A 19,035-nucleotide genomic window follows, 5' to 3' on the forward strand; every position below is an offset into this window, starting at 1 on the left:
TAGGCCAGGCCTGGTGGCTCACGCCTGTAATCCCAGCACTCTGTGAGGCTGAGGCGAGAGGATGGCCTGAGCTCAGGAGTTTGAGACCAGCCTGAGCAAAGGTGAGACCCCATCTTTACTAAAAATAGAAAAAATTAGCTGGGCATGGCGACATGCGCCTATAGTCCCAGCAACCCAGGAGGCTGAAGCAGGAGGGTTGCTTGAACCCTGGAGTTTGAGGTTGCTGTGAGCTGGGCTGACACCACAGCACTCTAGCCCAGGCGATAGAGCAAGACTCTGTCTCTAAGTAAATAAATAAATAAATAAAGTACTATACATGAGAGAAAGGAAGAACTACACAGTTAAACTTTCCAGTTGGCATTAGCAACATGAAGGTTAACCGTCTGTGTGCTGTTTCAAGAAAAGAAGTAGAATCTTCTAACACTCTAGATCAGTCACTGAACCAAACCAGATTTGGTATGCTGACAGTTTAAACCAAAAAAGGTAAGCTCCATCACTCCGTTACTCAAACAAATCCCAAGAGGCTGGGGTTTGCTCATTTATTCAACAAGCAGGCATCAAGCACCCAGTCTGTGCCAAAGATGTTGCTAGGCAACAAAGCTTTGGGTGCTGTCAAAGGTGATCACATATTCTATGGGCCTCAATTTCCTAACCTGTAAAGGAGAGAACTCATATTTACAGAATGTTCTGGCTCTGATGTTTTACAAAGAAAATCAAAGTAGTATCACAGCTCAAAGCAAAAATATCCTGCCTAGCTGTGTGGGCAGCATGATGTCAAATGTGAATAAGATCCTAGAGGCACCAACAGGCCAACTGTGACAGGGCAGGTGAAGCCCTGGCAGCAGTCCTGGCCCTGGGACCCTTCTATCTGGTCAGAGTCCAATTTAATTCAACGAATTCCCGAATTAAAGGTGCTGCCAAGGTAAGTTAGTATTATGCCTAATACCTACCAAAGAATGTAAAAGCACCCAGCATGAAATCCATGTTCATAATTGGTACTCCCCTGATATATTATGACATTTAATCACTCCAACTGCTGAAGGGAAAACTAGAACCGCTCACTAGAATTATGGATGCTATGATAACCTTCGCAACTGGGTTTTAAATGAACCTAGTGCTAACTGCTTTCCTGCTCTGAATGTAAAGCAGGAGGTGATGGGGAGAGGCGGGGCAGCCACCTGTGAAGGGCAGTCACTGATGACACTGTTCTGTGTTTCGCAGGGGCCTGGCTTCTGAACGAAGCCGACAAGCACTGACCTTCCAGACTCCACAGGGAACCTGCAGGAAACACTCTCGTTTTATTCTGTTTTACGGACAAACAGATACCTGGGGTGACCAACAAATCAGCTGCGGACCTGAGAAGAGAAGTCAGGCTGTCTCATTTCTGACTGCCCCGGGCTGGCTGCAGAGCTAGATAGGAGGAGACAGAGGCAAGCGATGCAGTGTCAAGCAGGGACCAACAGGCTGGGGCATATTTACCCAGCTGTAAGCTCAGCCTGCTGCCAAGCCAACCCAAACAAAAGCGTAACATCTTCTCAGTCTTACTTCACGATAAATAAAGCATATTGAGGAAACTCTTCCTATTGATCTAACACATAAAACTTAGGTGGAAATAGTGAAGCATACCCTTCAGACAAGCACCCAGCCCAACTTTCAGTCAAACTGCTGCTTTTAAGCCCGCTCTACATAGAATTTAGGAGCCACCAACCTCCCTCAAGGAAGCCCCCTCAGAGAAGGAACTGTGCCCTTTAACTCTGTGTCCTGCCCCCAGCACCACGCCTGACACATCGCGGGCACCTAGTAAATACCTGCCGTTAAAGTGTACCGCCAGCCTGGACAGCCGCTGGCAGTGTGGCTGAGAGCAGGGCTCCGGGGAGGCCAGCCAGTGCCTTCGTGCCTGTTGCCCGGGCGAGACTGTTCCCAAGCCAACATCTGTCTCCTACGCTCAGGCTAATGAGTCCCGCAGGCTTAATACCACCAGGGTCAAGTGAGCCATTTCCTTCGCTTGCTCTAAAATGCCTCCTTTAAGTTTGTGTGTCTGTGTTTTTCTCATCCTGAGAATGCCGGTTCTCAGGATCAAGGCTGTGCTTAGCCTGTTTGTCCTTCTGTGCTGTCACAGGTATCAATCATCGCTCGGCTCGGGCTTCTCTCTTTGGACTCACTTCTGTAGATTTGATTGCCTCTAACCAAGCTCACCTCAGATTTACGACGTTTCATTTCCTTTTTCTAGCTCAACACTGAAGAAATATAGACACAATTACCTTATTACATAAAAGTTAGCAAATGATGCAATGATATTGGCCTGAGTAATAACAAGCCCACAAAGGCTTGGTAATGTATTTTAATTAATACAAGCGAGAGTCATTGTCTAAACTAAAGGAAATAAAGGGCACAGCACAAACTTGACAGGGGTACATGGTGTTCCCAAAGGCAGACAGAACTTCCCACAGGCCTGGTCTGGACCCAATTCACTTATTTCAGACACTCTGACTGATGTCAACGAGTGACCTGCAGGTCTGCTTGCCCTCCCCAGTGCCGCTTACTATGTCCCTGAGAGACAGGGCTGGATGGGGCCAGGAACTGCAGGAAAGCTGGTCTTAAACCATTCGCTTTCCAAATGTGTCTTGGGTTTGACTCCAGACAGAGAAACAAACACTCAGAGAGAAAAGAACCAAAACACTCATCGTGATGTCAAAATAGAAACTGCCCACAAAAGCTGATACACATTTCGCAAGGGACCATGCAGTGAAATAAACTCAAGCATGTTATTCCTTAGAAAAGAAAAAGTAAAACTAAGCCCAAAAGGGAATACCAAGGTAGCAAATTAATACACCTTTAAGAAACTCACAGCAGATACATCCATGGTCCAGGGTGAGCATTAGTGGGTGCTCAGTAAATGGTGCTTTGTGGAATGACTGACCAAAGGAACTGTGAGTGTTAACACTACTGATGACTTCAAATATGTACCTTAGTAGAGCTCTCTCCAAGGAATGGGCCTGATCCTGCCTGATCCAGCCTGCTCAGGCCCACCTAGGGAAGTGGACCCTTTCCAGAGCAGAGAGAGACATTAATGCAGGCGTCCTCAAACTACGGCCCACAGGCCACATGCGGGTGTTTTTGCCTGTTTGTTTTTTTACTTCAAAATAAGATATGTGCAGTGTGCATAGGAATGTGTTCATAGTTTTTTTAAAACTATAGTCTGGCCCTCCAACGGTCTGAGGGACAGTGAACTGGCCCCCTGTTTAAAAAGTTTGAGGACCCCTGCATTAATGCATTTCTGCATGAGGACCGACAGATTTGTTCTTCACTGGGATTAATCTTTGTTTCCATCCTCGAGGATATGGGAGATTTTACATTGAAATCTTTGTCAGCAGTGAAACAAATGCATATATCACCAAGTTCCAGCCTCAGAAACGGGCAGTTCTTGAGTTCTTGCCCAGGATGAAAAAAGGCCAAATCTATTTGAATCTTCAGGAGGCATTTAGCACAGAGAAACATTTGTTACCTAAACTGGAACATGGCCAGACCTCTGGGTAAATACCCCAATAGGGGAGACTCATCAAGGAACTTATTTCTGGATCAGTAGCAATATTTCTGATTTTCAAAATAATGGGCTTTGGAAAATTTCCTTTTTAACCAAATTAATTCCACCAGCATCATATGTCTGAGACGCTAACTCTGCTCTATCAAATAAGTGCCTATAAAGCCCATAAATGGCTTTAAACACATGGACCCAGCTGAGGATTTGTTTAGTTATGCATTTGCTCTACTGCAGCAAGTCTATTCTAGAGGCCCATGGGGACAGATGGAGCTATCTGGGCAGGAGATGATATTTTAACTGAAAAATACCACATCTGGTTTGGTTCTTTCTACTTTCAATCTAATTTAAAGATTAGGGGCCAAGAACTGGCCAAACCTATTTCTATTCTTGACTTGCCTGTATGATACTTGAAAGCAGAAAGAATCATTAATAGGCACTGTGATAAAATTACAGGGGCTCCTATTTTCACATTCTTTATAAATGTCAACTGTTTTATGTATGGGGAAGGGGCAAAAACCTACCTAATGGATACAATAAACACTATTTGAGTAATGGGCACACCTATAGCCATGACTCAAACATTACAAAAGCTACCCATGTAACAAAAATATTTGTACCCCCTTAATATTTTAGAAAAAAAAAAAAGCATAGAAGGGCTTATCTCTAAATAAATGTCAACTTCAACCCCCCTTTTAAACCACATTTCAGTAAAACAATATTTTAAATTTTAAAACATGAGGTAGAGAGAGATTAATCTATCAAATTAGGTAAGAAATTCATAAAACATTAGCAGCACACCTCTCCTGAAACCTGTACATTTCTGTGCTCCTTTCTGTGAAGCAAACTATTCTGAATACTCTGGAATCCCTCAGTTGTGGTATAAAAGGGCTATTACTTATTACTAGAGAATGAAAAAGAAAATGAAATTCAAACTTTAAGGGTGAGGTGAAGGAAAAGGACCTAATTATTATATCTCCCTCAAGAAAGAAAGAAAGATACCTATCTATGTCCAGGTCTTTAGCAATCCAAACCCCGAGTCTTTAGAGAGACCACGACATTTTAAGGACTCAGGACATCCCACATCCTTCTGAGGTCCTCAATCAGTCACTCACACTTCTAAGCGCACATTCTGGGCTGGGAAGCTGAGGCCTGTAGCAATGACCTGTGCTTACTCCCTTGAGAGGCCTCCGAAGCTGGCTGGGGAGCTGGGCCACCTGCACAGACAATACCAGCAGCGCATGGGGTACCAACCTGGGGCCTGAGGAGGGACCTCCGCAATCTCAAGTGTAAGGAGGCAAGTTTTATGGCAGAGACTTGACCCCGTCTTCTCCCTGAAATGGCCCCCATCCCATCACTGCACCCCAGCCTGACTGCACTTGGCTGCACTGAGGGGCCTTCTTGCCAGTCCATCTAATGGGGCCTCACTCCATCTCCCACCTTGCACAGCACTTTGCTCTATTTCTTCAAGAGCACTTATTTTCATTTGTGATAATATTTTTGTTTGTGCTTGTTTAATATCTCTGCCTTTAGACTATAAGTCCCTCAAAAGCTGGGTGTTAACTTTATGACTTCATTTCTGTAGGCCCAGCCCTTAGAACAACGCCAAGCCACAGGAGGCTCTCAATAAATGTGGTGACTAACTGAGTGAGCCTTTAACAAAGGGTGCAATGTCAACAAAAAGAAACGAGAAAGTCATCAGAATAGGTAGACAAGTGTAAACCAAACTGTAGAGGAAAACAATCCAGCCAGGATTGACTGGCCAGAAAAAATAAGGTATAAGATGAAAGATAAAGCCAGTTATAGAGGTTGGACCACAGGGTCATTCTCTGGAGAAGCATGAACTCCAGGCTGAGGAGCCTGGCCTTTGTACTGCAGCAACAGGGAACCAAGGAAGGTGTTTAGTCAGAGAAGGGTAATAGGAAATATTTTAGGAACACAATAAGGCAGCCACAAGCCAGGCGCACTAGAGGAGAAGCCCAGGGGCACACAGGGGAGTATTAAGTGGTAGCTGTTGAGATCCTAGGAAGGTGAAGGGGGGGGGGAGAAGAGAGATTTGGGGAGAAACCTTGGTAACTAACACACGATGGGGAGAAGAGGAAGGTTCAGAGTCAAGGGCACACAAGGGCTTGAGCTTCCTTTTACAGGGCTTGGCTTGAGGTTGTTTCTATAACACAAGCTTTCCCAATCCTCATCTGTCCTGTTGAATTCAAATGAAAAATTGGTACAAAAGCATCTCTGCCTTCAAATTAAGGTCATGGTGAGACATGTAGTTCCTAAAAAATGCCTGCGAAAGACTCATGGGCCCAGAGCACGACAATTATGACAATTATGCTGTTAGGTAGAGAGTAGGTAGTCATTGTTAGGTGATGAGGCACTGGGAAAACCTACATTGATTTTGCCAAAAAGCACAATGGGGGAGAGGCTGAGTCACATCTCCCAGGCAGAAATCACAGGAGGAAGCTTCAAGAACCTCCACTCTGCAAAGTAGCTTTCAGTACGGCTTCTTGAATGGGGAGCGGCAGCTCTGGAAGCCGCATGCACACTGCTCTTGATTTGGGCTCAGGGCAGATTGAGTCCTTAATTTTTCAGGAAAGTAGGACGCACATAAAATCCCTTGATGAAGCCTTATCCGGTGCCATGTGACTAGTAAAATCTCATCATTATGTACAGTGCAATGTACATTATATGTAAGCATTTATAATGACGCCATAGACTTTCAAGAGGACATTCAGACAATGGCCAGGACAGAGGCAGTTTGAAAACAAGTCATCTGAGGAGAGGGAGAAGAAACTGGGGTAACTGCCAAGAAAGCAAGAAGGTTCAAGAATGGGAGGACATAACTGCAGCTTCAAATATCTGAACCACCATTATGGAGGACAAGGTGCATGATCCATCCAGAAGAAAGAACCAGAACCGATGGGGCAATAGATTTCAGCTGGAAATAAGAAAAGATTTTCCATGATTTCACAGAAGTAACGGAAGACAGCAGAGGGGGTCATGTAGGGTTTACAAGCAAAAGCTGGAAGATCATTTTTAGAGAACATGGAAGTGATTTTGTTCATTACGGAGTGGGACTAGATGGTAACTAAGATTTTTCCCAAATTTTCGATTTGAGAATTTGCTGGAAATCACCACCACACTTTGCAAGTCACAAAAGAAAAACCCAATAACCCACCATTTTGGATAGTAGTAAAGGGCAGGAATGTTTGAGTCTTAATAGCAAAAAGGATGGGCATGGTGGCTTGCATATGTAGTCCCGGTACTCCAGAGACCGAGTGAGAACATTGCTTGAGCCCAGGATTTTGAGACCAGGCTGGCCAACAAAAGGAGAACCTCAAAAAAAAAAAAAAAAAAAAAGCGAAAAGGAAACTCATGCTTCTCTCAGGAGGCCCCTTTCCCAAGTTGCTTTCCTTCATACACACAGGCAAATTCCCTCTCCGGAGTTGGAGGAAAAGTAGGACATGGCTGCAATAACTGGGTTGAAACAAGAGGAAATGAAAAGTGAACTGCTAACTAATGCCAAAACAAAAATGTAGCTCACCTATTAAATATACTCTAAATACAATCTTGTTAAGACTTAGAAGACGTAGCTCCAACTGGTTTCCCTCATTTGTCCACCCTAATCCCTTACCGCGCATGTCATTTTGCCTCTCAAAACGTTTGTTTCCTCACCTGGAAAGCAGAATCAAATAGTGAGCTAGATCAAATTGTTCCTAGCAATCACTGGAATATTTAACTTTATGTCACAATAAATTCCAGAAGAAACAAAGATTTAAACCTGAAAAATGAAACCGTAAAAGTACTAGAAGGAAATATTTTTTTTTTTTAGTAATCTTAGAGTAGGGAAGGTCTTTTTTAATTTTTTTATCTGGTTTTTTTTTTGGGGTTTTTTTTTTTTTTTTTGAGACAGAGTCTCGCTTTGTTGCCCAGGCTAGACTGCTGTGGCGTCAGCCTAGCTCACAGCAACCTCAAACTCCTGGGCTCAAGCAATCCTGCTGCCTCAGCCTCCCGAGTAGCTGGGACTACAGGCATGCGCCACCATGCCCGGCTAATTTTTCCTATATATATTAGTTGGTGAATTAATTTCTTTCTATTTATAGTAGAGACAGGGTCTCACTCTTGCTCAGGCTGATTTCGAACTCCTGACCTCGAGCACTCCGCCCCCCTTGGCCTCCCAGAGTGCTAGGATTATAGGCGTGAACCACCGCACCCAGTCAGAAGGTCTTTTTTTAACTAGGACACAAAATCCAGAAGTCATTCAAGAAAAGACTGATAAATTTAATTATATAAAAATTCTAAATTTCTGCATGTTAAAAAAAACACAAAATGCCATAAAACCAAAAGGCAATTCACATCACAAAGGGCTAATCTCTTCAAACATAAAGAGCTATAAATTAGTATTGAAACAGATCAATTCGACAAAAACAAGAAAAGAAAAAGAACCAAGAAAATTGTGGGGTTTTTTTTTGTTTTTTGTTTTTTGTTTTTGAGACAGAGTCTCACTTTGTTGTCCAGGCTAGAGTGAGTCCCATGGTGTCAGCCTAGCTCACAGCAACCTCAAACTCCTGGGCTCAAGCGATCCTCCTGCCTCAGCCTCCCGAGTAGCTGGGACTACAGGCATGCACCATCATCCCCGGCTAATTTTTTCTATATATATTTTAGTTGATTAATTAATTTCTATTTTTGGTAGAGATGAGGTCTTGCTCAGGCTGGTTTCGAACTCCTGACCTTGAGCAATCTGCCCACCTCGGCCTCCCAGAGTGCTAGGATTACAGGCGTGAGCCACCACACCCGGCCAGAAAATTGTGTTTTTTAAACATATGAAAATATAGTTAACCTCACTCAAAATAAGAGACACAGACTTTAAAACTATACCAAGATAACATTACCAATCCATTAACCAAAAAGAGATTTAAAGGATTGATCAGCCCCACATTGGCGAGGTGTAGAGAAATAGGCTTTCTTTATATGTTGTAGCTGGGGGAAGTAAATTTAACATGGACAAACTCATTCACACAGCTATTCGGCTTCTAGAAATTTATCTTGACTTTGTACAAGGATTTGCATTGCAGCAATACTTTTAATCAGTAAAAGCTCAGTAACATCCAAAATGTGCATCTACAGAAAATTTTAAAAATAAATGACAGTATATGCATGCCATATAATACCATGAACAATAAAAAAGAAAACTCTTTATGTACTTAGAGTGATTTTCAAAAAACTGCTATTAAATGAAAAATAGCAAGGTTCAGAGCAGTATGTAAGAGATAGTACTATTTTTTTCTCTTAAGAAAAATGCTTTAACATGTTTGAAATGCTTATATATGCACAGAATATTTCTGGCAGGATAGTGAAAAAACTGGAGAGAGAAACTGGGAGTCTGGCAGATAGGGAAAAAGAGGGAGACTTGTTTTTCACTATATAGTCTTTGGTATCTTTAAAATTTCAGCCATATTCAGGTATTATATTTTTTAAAAAAATCCCTAGGGTATAAAAATTCCATTTCTAGGGTTAGCTTTGCCTAGGTTTCTATGTACAGTTAGATATGGGGGTTAAGACAAGTATTCCCTCTAAGGACACAGAAACAGACTAAGACATTGGGGTTGGGAGATCTCCACCACTGACATACAGTGTGAAGACAAGAAGCCACTCCTTAGCCACTCACTCAAGTCCATGGGTCTCTACTGTCCTTTGGGCCAGCACAGAAGGCTGGGCCAGCCCTGAAGATAAACTTCTCCAGGATTATCCACCTTCCGGCTGCCAGTGAGGGAAGCTGTTTCTTTGGCAGCAAACCCCAGGCCTGCATGCCCACTGAATAATGGACATAAGGCACTCCCATGGTTTTTTGGGAAGTTCTGTTGAAAATAACTAGATCCAAAGTGGAGAGAAACCAGAACATTTACACAAACCACAGCATTTCAGCTGAGTTTACAATGGCTTCCTGCCTGTTTAAATCAGGGCAGCCAAGAACAGACTGCCAGACAAATTGTCATTTGTAGGTCCCCAGTGAGCTCAGGCAGTTTTCCACCTGTCCAGACAAATAAACAGACCGCCTTGAGTTATGGACAGGTGGGCCCTGTGGCGCCAGAGTCTGGGTCATTAGAGCTCATGAGCAAGACAGCAGGAGGCCTGGGAAAGATGTGATCAGCATCTTGGCCCTGCCCAGCATCTATAGGCCAGAAGCATTCTTCTCATCCATTGGCTACTCACTTGGTGGCATCAAAAGGGAGCAACTATGGAAAAGAAAGTAGGACAAGGGACAGTAGAGGTACCCTAGGCAGGGAGCATAGCCTTCCATAAAAACAGGGAGCTGATATCAGACAGCACACATCTTTGAGGAAGCTGGCCTAACACCGGGGTCCAGAAAACAGCTCTATGTTATTTCTGAGGGTCACAGATGTCAAAGGAAGCCCAAGTGAGGTCCAGAGTAATTGCTTTCCTGGTGTCTTATATAATAAAAAGCCTGTCCCCCCACTATCTAGCCAGGTAATTAATTAGCTGCCACTATGACCACGTAGCACATCTCTAAACAAATTAAACTTCTCTGCAATCCACACACACATGCACGCAGGCACACACACAGATACCTTTATATCTGGTGCCTAAGAAGCTCCCTGTAAACTGATGTCCGTTAAGTCCACCCATGCAGAGAGAAGCCACCAGCATCTCACCCTCTAACTGGCTGCTGAGAGGAAGTACTTAGTTTCATCAGGGCAAATTATTTGTGATAGGTTCTCTTTCAGGACATCAGCACCATTTCTGTGTTCCAAGCAGTGGTGCCCATACCCCCGAGTCACCTTCCCCAGATCCTTGGACAGCTGTCCTCTCTCTGGATCTCCTGCTTTCTAGACTCATGGCCATCTTCTGGTATGAGTGATTTTGGATTCCCTTTCCCTTGCCTCATAATCTTGGTTTTAAAATTTTATTTCTGCTTTGAGTAAGTGATGAACTTATAGGAATGTATTCCTTGAGATAATGGGAACCCAGCCCCTTGGCCAGTGCTCACCCAACAATCATTGCCTGGGATGACAAGGACAAGAGTCAAGCGTGAGAAATTCTTAGAAATTAAGATTTCATTCTAGTTCAGTAGCTTTAAAAAAATATGTACATGTGTGTGTACATGCCCTGGCACTCTAGCTCTAGCCGGGGCAACAGAGAGACTCCGTCCCCTCCCTCCCAAAAAAGAAAGGATGCAGCCCAAGAGACCTGCTCATGCCTCCCTTCCCTGGGCCTGTGCTACATGGCCTGCTCCTGCTCCAAGGCACCTTCCCAGGCTGACTCCCTAACTGCCACCTCCACCGTCCCCTCCCTCCCTCCTCCTAGTGGCACTGTTCTCATAGGCACTCCTATCACCAACTAGAGTACTATGAATTTTACGTATTTATCCTTTTGAAATCTTCGGTTCTCCTCTAGTTTTCTAGAATGTCAGCTCCATGAGGGCAAGAGGTTTGTCTGGTTGGTTCACTGCTATATCCACAGCACTTAGAACCTGCCTAAAACTGAACAGGAATTTAACAAATTAGCTAAATGAATAACTGTAATAAAAGTATACTTCAGTTTTATATTATTACTGATTATGTAAATATATCTGTTTCTCAGATGCAATTACTTAGAATATAAGATGAACCAATATTCCATAAATTATATAAAAGCACTCAGTCTGTATCCTATTGATGCTGTTAGTAGAAAAACAGGAGAAGACACAAAACCAGAACCAAAACATATAAGGAATACCCTAGAAAATGTTTCTTTCTGTAATTCTCAGCATTTGCACATAATGGAACAAAGATCAAATTATTCTTATCTATTCACCCACATTCATTATCACCTAAACTTTTACCCAGACCCTTGACCAGGCTGGCGTCAAAAAGACAAAATATAACAAAACAAAAAAGAGAAGAAAAAGGAAATTCTTTTGCTGGCAATTTCATAAATGCCACAAATCCCTCCGTGGTACTTGGTGGCGCCCTCTGCCGCAGCTAAATGGAACCAGACAGGTCACTGAAGGATGGGCGGGCAGGGGTGAGGGCCTGCCAACGGCAGAGTGGTAAAACTGTGGGTGCAGAATGTAAACGCGGGTGAATACTACGCTGGTGAGAATGGTAAAAAGAGAAAAGCAACATCCCTCTGATGGAGAGGGCTGAGAGGGCAAGGCTACAAGAAAAGCCTGTCCTTGATCCCATCAGTAAAATAAGAATGAAAAGGAAGAATGAATGAGGAAAGTAAGGAGGAAGAAATTACAGAGAAGAGCGTAGGAGAAAAGGGGAGCTAAAGAGCAAAGGGGAAGAGAGAAGGAGGAAGCGGGGTGAGGAAACAGGCACAGCAGCAAGGAGGAAGTCGGGAGAAGAGACGAATGCACTAAACCACGGGAAGGTGACAGGCCCCCAGGCCCCTTGACGGGAAAGTAAGTGGCAGCAGCAGGGAGGGCACCTTTGAGGCCAGGCCCCTGCGCCTGCCCCTCAATGCCCACACTTTCCAGTATGCTGTCCAGTTAGGGGCATGATGGCACCAAGGGACCGGCAAGGGACAGCTGTGGGGGGAGCGTTGAACATGCCAGTTTTCTCATGACGTTAACTGCAGCGCCAAGACTAACCCCAGCTCACTCATAGCACTGTGGTTTTTCTTGTTAGTATTGAGGCCGTGGAAATGCATACACATGTAATCTAGGCTAACAAAAAATCGCTTTATCTGATAGAAAGGCCAAAATTATTTGTTCAGAACTGCCTATAAAACAAGTGAGATTATTTTATAATATGAACAAAATATCTCAATCTTACCAGACTGCCTAAAACCAATAGAAATTTAAAGAGTGTTTCATCTAAGATAAAAGTTGTGACTCCTGTGTATATCCCAAAGTCCTCCAGACTCCAATCTGTCCCCAGAGGTAGGAGTGCCACATTCTTGTTCAGAGTGAGTAGGCTCTGCTCAGCAAAAAGGGCTACACAGCATGCTTGTTTAATAATGAAGAACAACACAAACTGCAGAATATGGGTGGGAAATTTAGTGATTATCAGTGGAAACACGAGTCTGTTCATTTTACATCTTTGTCATCCTTCTTCTTGCACACCTAACCCCCAAGGGTTAAAAGCAGCCCAAGCCTCTGTGGAGCTGAACCAATCAGCTCTTCTCTTGATGACATCATGCCTCTAATGGGACAGCCTGGAAAGGGCAGGCATCTGGGACTCAGCCTGGAAGGGGGCCCTCCCTGTTGCTGCCACTTCATTTCTCAAGAAAGGATTCAAGAGCCAAGGGTCCCCTCAGCTACTATTTCAGACAAAACCGGGACATTTCCAGAATCCCTGACCAGAAATTATTTTCAGCTTGTACAAAATGCACACAAAGCATGTCCCTGCTCTTCACTCACTTCCCACTTGTTTAATATTTATGAAAGCTGATTACAAAACACAAATTTATCATTTAAGCCTTGAGCCAAGTTTTAAATGACTTAAATGCTTATGCTAAGTAGACAAGAGGCCTTCTGTGGTTTTCTATTTCATAAACTTCAATCCCATTCAGAGGCAGGTATGACAGAGACCCATCTGACCTCGCAGACTTTCTGTGCATTCAGACCACAATTTGACCGGAAAGCTATTTTTGTTCTTACAGAGGTATTTACTGCAGATGTTAATTGCTGCTGCTGTGTGTACTGTGGGTGCATCATACTGTGCAGGAGACAGGATGAGAAAACATGGAAGGAGATTCTGACATGGGAGCACACTGCTGACATGCTGATGATACTGCCAACTTGGTGCAAGGAAGAACAGGTTTCCTATGCTTAGAAGTGGGAAAGGTTCAAGCTTGTTTTTTTTTTAATTTAGATATTTTTATTTGGAATGTTTATATCACTACAGCAAAACTAAATTTTAGAGACATTGGACATCATCTGTTTATGTATCATTAGTTTATTATAAAAGGGAGACATGGAAATTATTTACATGATCAAAGATTTCAGAAATTCAGAGGAATGGGCAGTTTTACATGAAGGCACTTCAGTAGTGGTTTATTTCAGTCTGTATACTTTCAAAAATGTCACCATCTCAAAATAAGAAATAATACTAGCCCAGCACAGTGGCTCGTGCCTGTAATCCCAACACTTTGGCAGGCTAAGGTGGCAGGATCACCTGAGGCCAGGAGTTCAAGATGAGCCTGGGCAACATAGTGAACCCCCATCTCTACAAAAAATAAAGAAATTAGGCATAGTGGCATGTGCCTGTAGTCCCAGCTACTCAGGAGGCTGACGCAGGAGGATTCCTTGAGCCCAGGAATTCAAGGTTGCAGTGAGCTATTATCGTGCCTACTTTGGTGTCTCCGTATTCTGGGAGAAGAACCCTATTTTCAACTTACACATTAACTCATTGAATCTCTCCACCTTTCCTTTGGAGCCCAATCCAACAGCTACTACTGTTGCTTGCAATATTTTTCCTTGCAATTTTTCTGGACGCATAATGCCTCCCTTTGGTTATAGTTTCAGCTGCGCTCCTTTCAAAGTTCAAAGAGAGGAAGAAACTTTCTAAATGCTTGTCCTGCCATGACTCCCACTGCTGTGGCTCCCACTCTGCCGTTTGCTTCAAGTTAAAGAATGAATTTCTCCTACTTTTCAGCACCCTAAATATCCAAGCTTTCTGGTTCATTTGCAAATGAAGATCATTTATAATTTACATACTGGGCCATGTTTACTACTCCAGCACACAGCCATCTATACTAGCTTAAAGTTGATAAAGACAGTGCTAAAGATGGCTATATTACTCAGGGTCCCTTCAGGAAAAAGATGGCACATTTAAATGGGGCGACTGAAGGAGCTTAATAAGGGGATGGTTTATACAGTTTTGGGTAAAGTGTAGGGAACAGTATCAAGGGATGAGAGCTAGTCATGTCAAGGAGCCTCAGGCCAGAAGGGTCAAAGGAAGGGAGGGGACTGGTTGTTAGAACAGAGAGAAGGCTGGGCCACGGTGGCTCACGCCTTGTAATCCTAGCCCTCTGGGAGGCCGAGGTGGGCGGATTGCTCGAAGTCAGGAGTTCAAAACCAGCCTGAGCAAGAGCGAGACCCCGTCTCTACTATAAATAGAAATTAATTGGCCAACTAATATATATAGAAAAAATTAGCCGGGCATGGTGGTGCATGCCTGTAGTCCCAGCTACTGGGGAGGCTGAGGCAGGAGGATCGCTTCAGCCCAGGAGTTTGAGGTTGCTGTGTGCTAGGCTGATGCCACGGCACTCACTCTAGCCTGGGCAACAAAGCAAGACTCTGTATCAAAAAAAAAAAGAACTCAGAGAGAAGAGCTGTGGGAGAAGGCCCCTCACTGGAGTGGTGGCCATCAATAGAGGGACACACCCAATCCAACATTCCCTTGACCTATTAATGCAGGACACACAGGCAGGTAGAGAAGGGTAGGAACTGGACCTGAAGGGCAGGTGGAAAATACCCTGTATAGTATCTACTGATTGGAGAACAGCTTAAACAACAAACCAACCAACCTTATGATGTAGCCACACAACAGAATACTAAGCCTTTTAGAATGAAGATCTAAATCCATATCTTTTATAGACATTGTCATGGTAAGATATCTATAACATAATTACATAAGAAAAGCAAATTACAAATCAATAAATATACTAAGACCCCAAATTTGTATATATATCAAGTGTTAACCAAGGTTAACTATGCATAGAGGGATCCAGGTGATTTTCCTACTTCTTACAATATATTTCTGAAGTTTTATTTATGTATAGCTTCTCAGTTTAACTCTTATTATGCCCTAGGCATCATTAAGACAACAAAGAGTGCTTTGACTTGCTTGGAAAACACAGAAAATATCTACTGAAGCTTGGATTCAGATCTCCTCTTAGGGTGAGCTCTTTTAAAGGCAACTCTATCACTTCTTTGTTACCAAAAATATAATAGAAAACAGGGAGAATGCTTGCGTCACTAATGGATAAAACCTTAACCAGGCCAACTTTCAGAAGTCATCTTGTTCAAGGTAATTCAACAGGGGCTGCATTAACCCACTGTAAGGAGCAGTCTGTATTTGCAGAAAAAGACTCCCAAATCGATTAGCAATGCACATTCCCCAACTAGAGAACATCACCCCAAACAGCCAAACAATCACTGCTGGTCATTATGTAGAATATATTTGAAAAATAAATTGAAGAGATGGCTGCGGATTTCTCTCTAACCTCTCTTCTCCTCTCAGAGAGGTAAGCAGAAAAATCATTAATTTCTCAAAGAAGAACAATGGGGGGGAGGAGGTACCTGCCCTGCTTTCCCAAGCTGGGTAGGTGCTTCTGTTTCTGTGCTGGGGCAGAGCCCTGCAGGAGGGGCGCCAGTGGAAGGCCTTAAATGCCACTGCGTCCCAGTCACTCTGCCACCACCAAACACCAAAGGACCACCTGCATAGAACTCTGCCTTTCTTAAGGTCTGAAGACACTCCAGACCTCAGCTCCCACTCTTTCTCCAAGATCCAGGCACAGTAACACTAATATTTACCATTCAGTTAATACCTTATGCAAGTCAAGAACTGTGCTAGGCATGGGAACACATCTCTAATTGGTAAAACACTCTGAAACACAGATCTGACCACCTCTGTTTCACAAATAAGAATACCTGGGACTCTTCACAAGTTGTACAAAACAGAACTCCTGTAGGGTACTTGTTAGTTAGACAACTCATAGGATTGATCTTTAACCATTACAGGGGAAATTGTAGGATTAGGTATTTCCCTGTTATTTTTGCAAAGCCACCCCTTTCGTTATCCATGCACCAAAGTGGAATGGATGGTGCAGCTGGGGCTCAAAGCCAGATCTGCTCACTCCCAACCCAGAGCCATCTACTGCCCTGCACTGCCTTCTAGGAGCAGCCTGGCAGACTCATGAGAAACTCACAGCGACTTGGTCAGGCTGCCCAGTTCCCTGCCCCCCACCCCTCCCAGGCCTTACAGTGAGGAGCTACACTGGGCCCAGGCTCCTTTAGAGCAGTTTTTCCTACCTCCTGGGGGTCTAATGACAATCAAAAAAAAAAAATCAGCAAGAACAGGATAGGGCAAAGCAGCCTTCAGGCACTGGTCAGGGGTAGGGTGGGGAGCAGTCATTAACTACCACCTCATTTGAGGAAATCTTGCCAAAGCCCTGGGTTTTGGGCCAATCACTGAGGAAACACTTCTGAAGTTTCTCTTTAGATAGAGATATCCACAAAACCCAAGTGTAACATGACTCAAAAACAATGTTGAAGAGTTACACATAAAGGGTGCTGTTAATGTTTACTATGTAAGCAAAGCTTGATATTCTCGATTCTTTCCAATGAGACCTCAATTGCCTTGAATTTTTTCAAATTTAAAATGTAGGAGTGCACCCAGCACGTCAGCCACACTACAGAACTGGCCCACGACAGCAATAACTCGAAACAGTCCCTGGGTTCATGGTATGCACTTGCAACCTCTACCTGCAAAGATAATACCAGCACATGTACCTTCTCTCATTAAGATGCAAAGAGACAACTGGCTTATGAGCCCACACAGCCAATGCCCATTAAGTGTGGCTTTGCCTGGGTGATTTCGGGTTTCTTCTCCAGGAGGAAATGGTGGAGCCCACAATGCTGCATGTTAACAGGACATAAATATCCTGTGAAGAATCACCCAGCACAACTGACCTCTCAGGGCGGGGCTATGCTCAGGAGAGGGAGCTATAAAGAGGTAATTCATTAGCACGGTAAAGCTGTCTTCCAGCCCATTTAAAGGATTCTGAGACACTGCCTTGATCAAATCAAGTAGACATCCCTCAGTATCTGTGGGGTGGCGGGTTCTAGGACCCCCGTGAATACCAAAATCTGTGGATGTTCAAGTCCCTGATATAAAATGGAATAGTATTAGCATATGACCTCTGCACATCCTCCATATATTTAAATCATCTCTAGTTACTTAAATACATAATACTATGTAAATGGTTGTTATATTGTATTTTTGCTTTTTTAAATTGCTGTATTGATATTTTTTATTATTTTTTGTTTCCAAATATTTTCGAACTGCAGTTGGTTAAATCCATGAATGCAGAAACCCATGGATAAGTAGGGCTGACTATACTCATTTCTTGGCCTCATGTTCAAGGCCCTCTCACTATCTGGTCCAAATCTCACTTTCTACTTTTATTTCTTACTCTACCCATGCACACTCAACACTCTATAGAAACCAAATGACCTAAGCTTTCCCAACTCCATGCCTTTGCTCATGCTGTTCTCTCCCCTACCTTTCTTTATCCTGCTAGTTTTAATCTGATTTTAACCACAAGACTTGATCCTTTAATTCCACGTCAAATTTCACTGCTCTGTGATCCTTCCTGAAGTCCTTTCCTGACTTCTCACACCTCCTGTCTCCACTCCCCATCACTGATGTTTTTCTCTCTTGACCTCTCCTGTTATTTCAGAGCATATTGTATTTATATTCATGCTAGGGCTTAAACTGCCTTATCCTATAGTTGACTGCAAATCAGTACAACTCTGTTTTGAAAAACAAAGGTAGAGCACACATTCCTACAAACACACATACCTTGTGTGTAATCTCCTAGGCATTCCCCTCCCCCACGGATATCTCAATCAGTGATTTTCTACTAGAGGCCGCATCTAGTACAGGCTCACCAAATCTTTATTTACCAAGCAATGAAAATTTTCTTTTGCACAGGATTCCTCTGGTTTTGACTAATCAGAGTTCTGAGCCTCATCTTATCTGGAGATAGTGCTGGAAGAACTGCCACGCCCTGTTCCCACACTGGAAATGGGACTGACTTTGGTTTACATAGCTTTGCAGCAGCAGCCCAAATAAAGCTGGGTAGGGCATTAAGTCTACAGATTGTTCAAATGGACATGTCAGCTGTACTGTTCCCCTCCTCTTGGAGGGCTAAATGCATCTCTTGAAATTGTTCTGGGAGAGAGAGCCATGCCACTTCAAAGGCAGCTTCCTCCCAGCAAGAAGCTCGCAAGGGTGGCACTTTAACATTCCTGGGATGTTTACCAATCTTTGACAGACACATTCTTCTGCCCAGTAGGACATGCCATAGGTCACTGAAAAATATCTGGGTACAAATATTTTGTAACTATTGTAACTGTTCTGTAACGATGCTTATGAAAGGAACCTGGGCCTCTGACTCCAAATGTTTTCTACTCACTAATCTTTGTTCCTGAACCACCTAGCCCTTTGCCTGACCAACCAGGAAATGTGGGATGGGCAGGACACTTCTGCTGGAGAAGCATTTGGCTTTTTAGGGGAACACAGTACGAATAACCTTGGAGAAGCAGGGAAAAGAAAAGCTCCCTTCTGATCCCATTTCTGTAGCTTCTCCCCAGGCCCTATCCTCCCCACCCCTCAACTCCCAGCTAACCCTGCATCTTCTCTCTTCCTCCCAAAAGACTCACAGGGAGTAACTCCAGCTTCTCCTAAGCATCTTCAGGGTGAGCATGATTCCCTCAATGGGACTGCAGGGATCCAAACAGCATGTCATTGCTAGGAACT

General features: G+C 43.6%; 1 protein-coding gene across 4 annotated transcripts in view; it reads right to left on the minus strand.

Moving 5' to 3' along the window:
- Window positions 1-19,035, minus strand: part of ANKS1A (ankyrin repeat and sterile alpha motif domain containing 1A) — a 189,187-nt gene that overhangs the window by 53,084 nt on the left and 117,068 nt on the right. The gene's annotated exons all lie outside the window — the stretch shown is intronic.

The sequence above is a fragment of the Microcebus murinus genome, chromosome 5, assembly GCF_040939455.1.
Source record: "Microcebus murinus isolate Inina chromosome 5, M.murinus_Inina_mat1.0, whole genome shotgun sequence".
In the NCBI taxonomy this organism is placed as follows: domain Eukaryota; kingdom Metazoa; phylum Chordata; class Mammalia; order Primates; family Cheirogaleidae; genus Microcebus; species Microcebus murinus.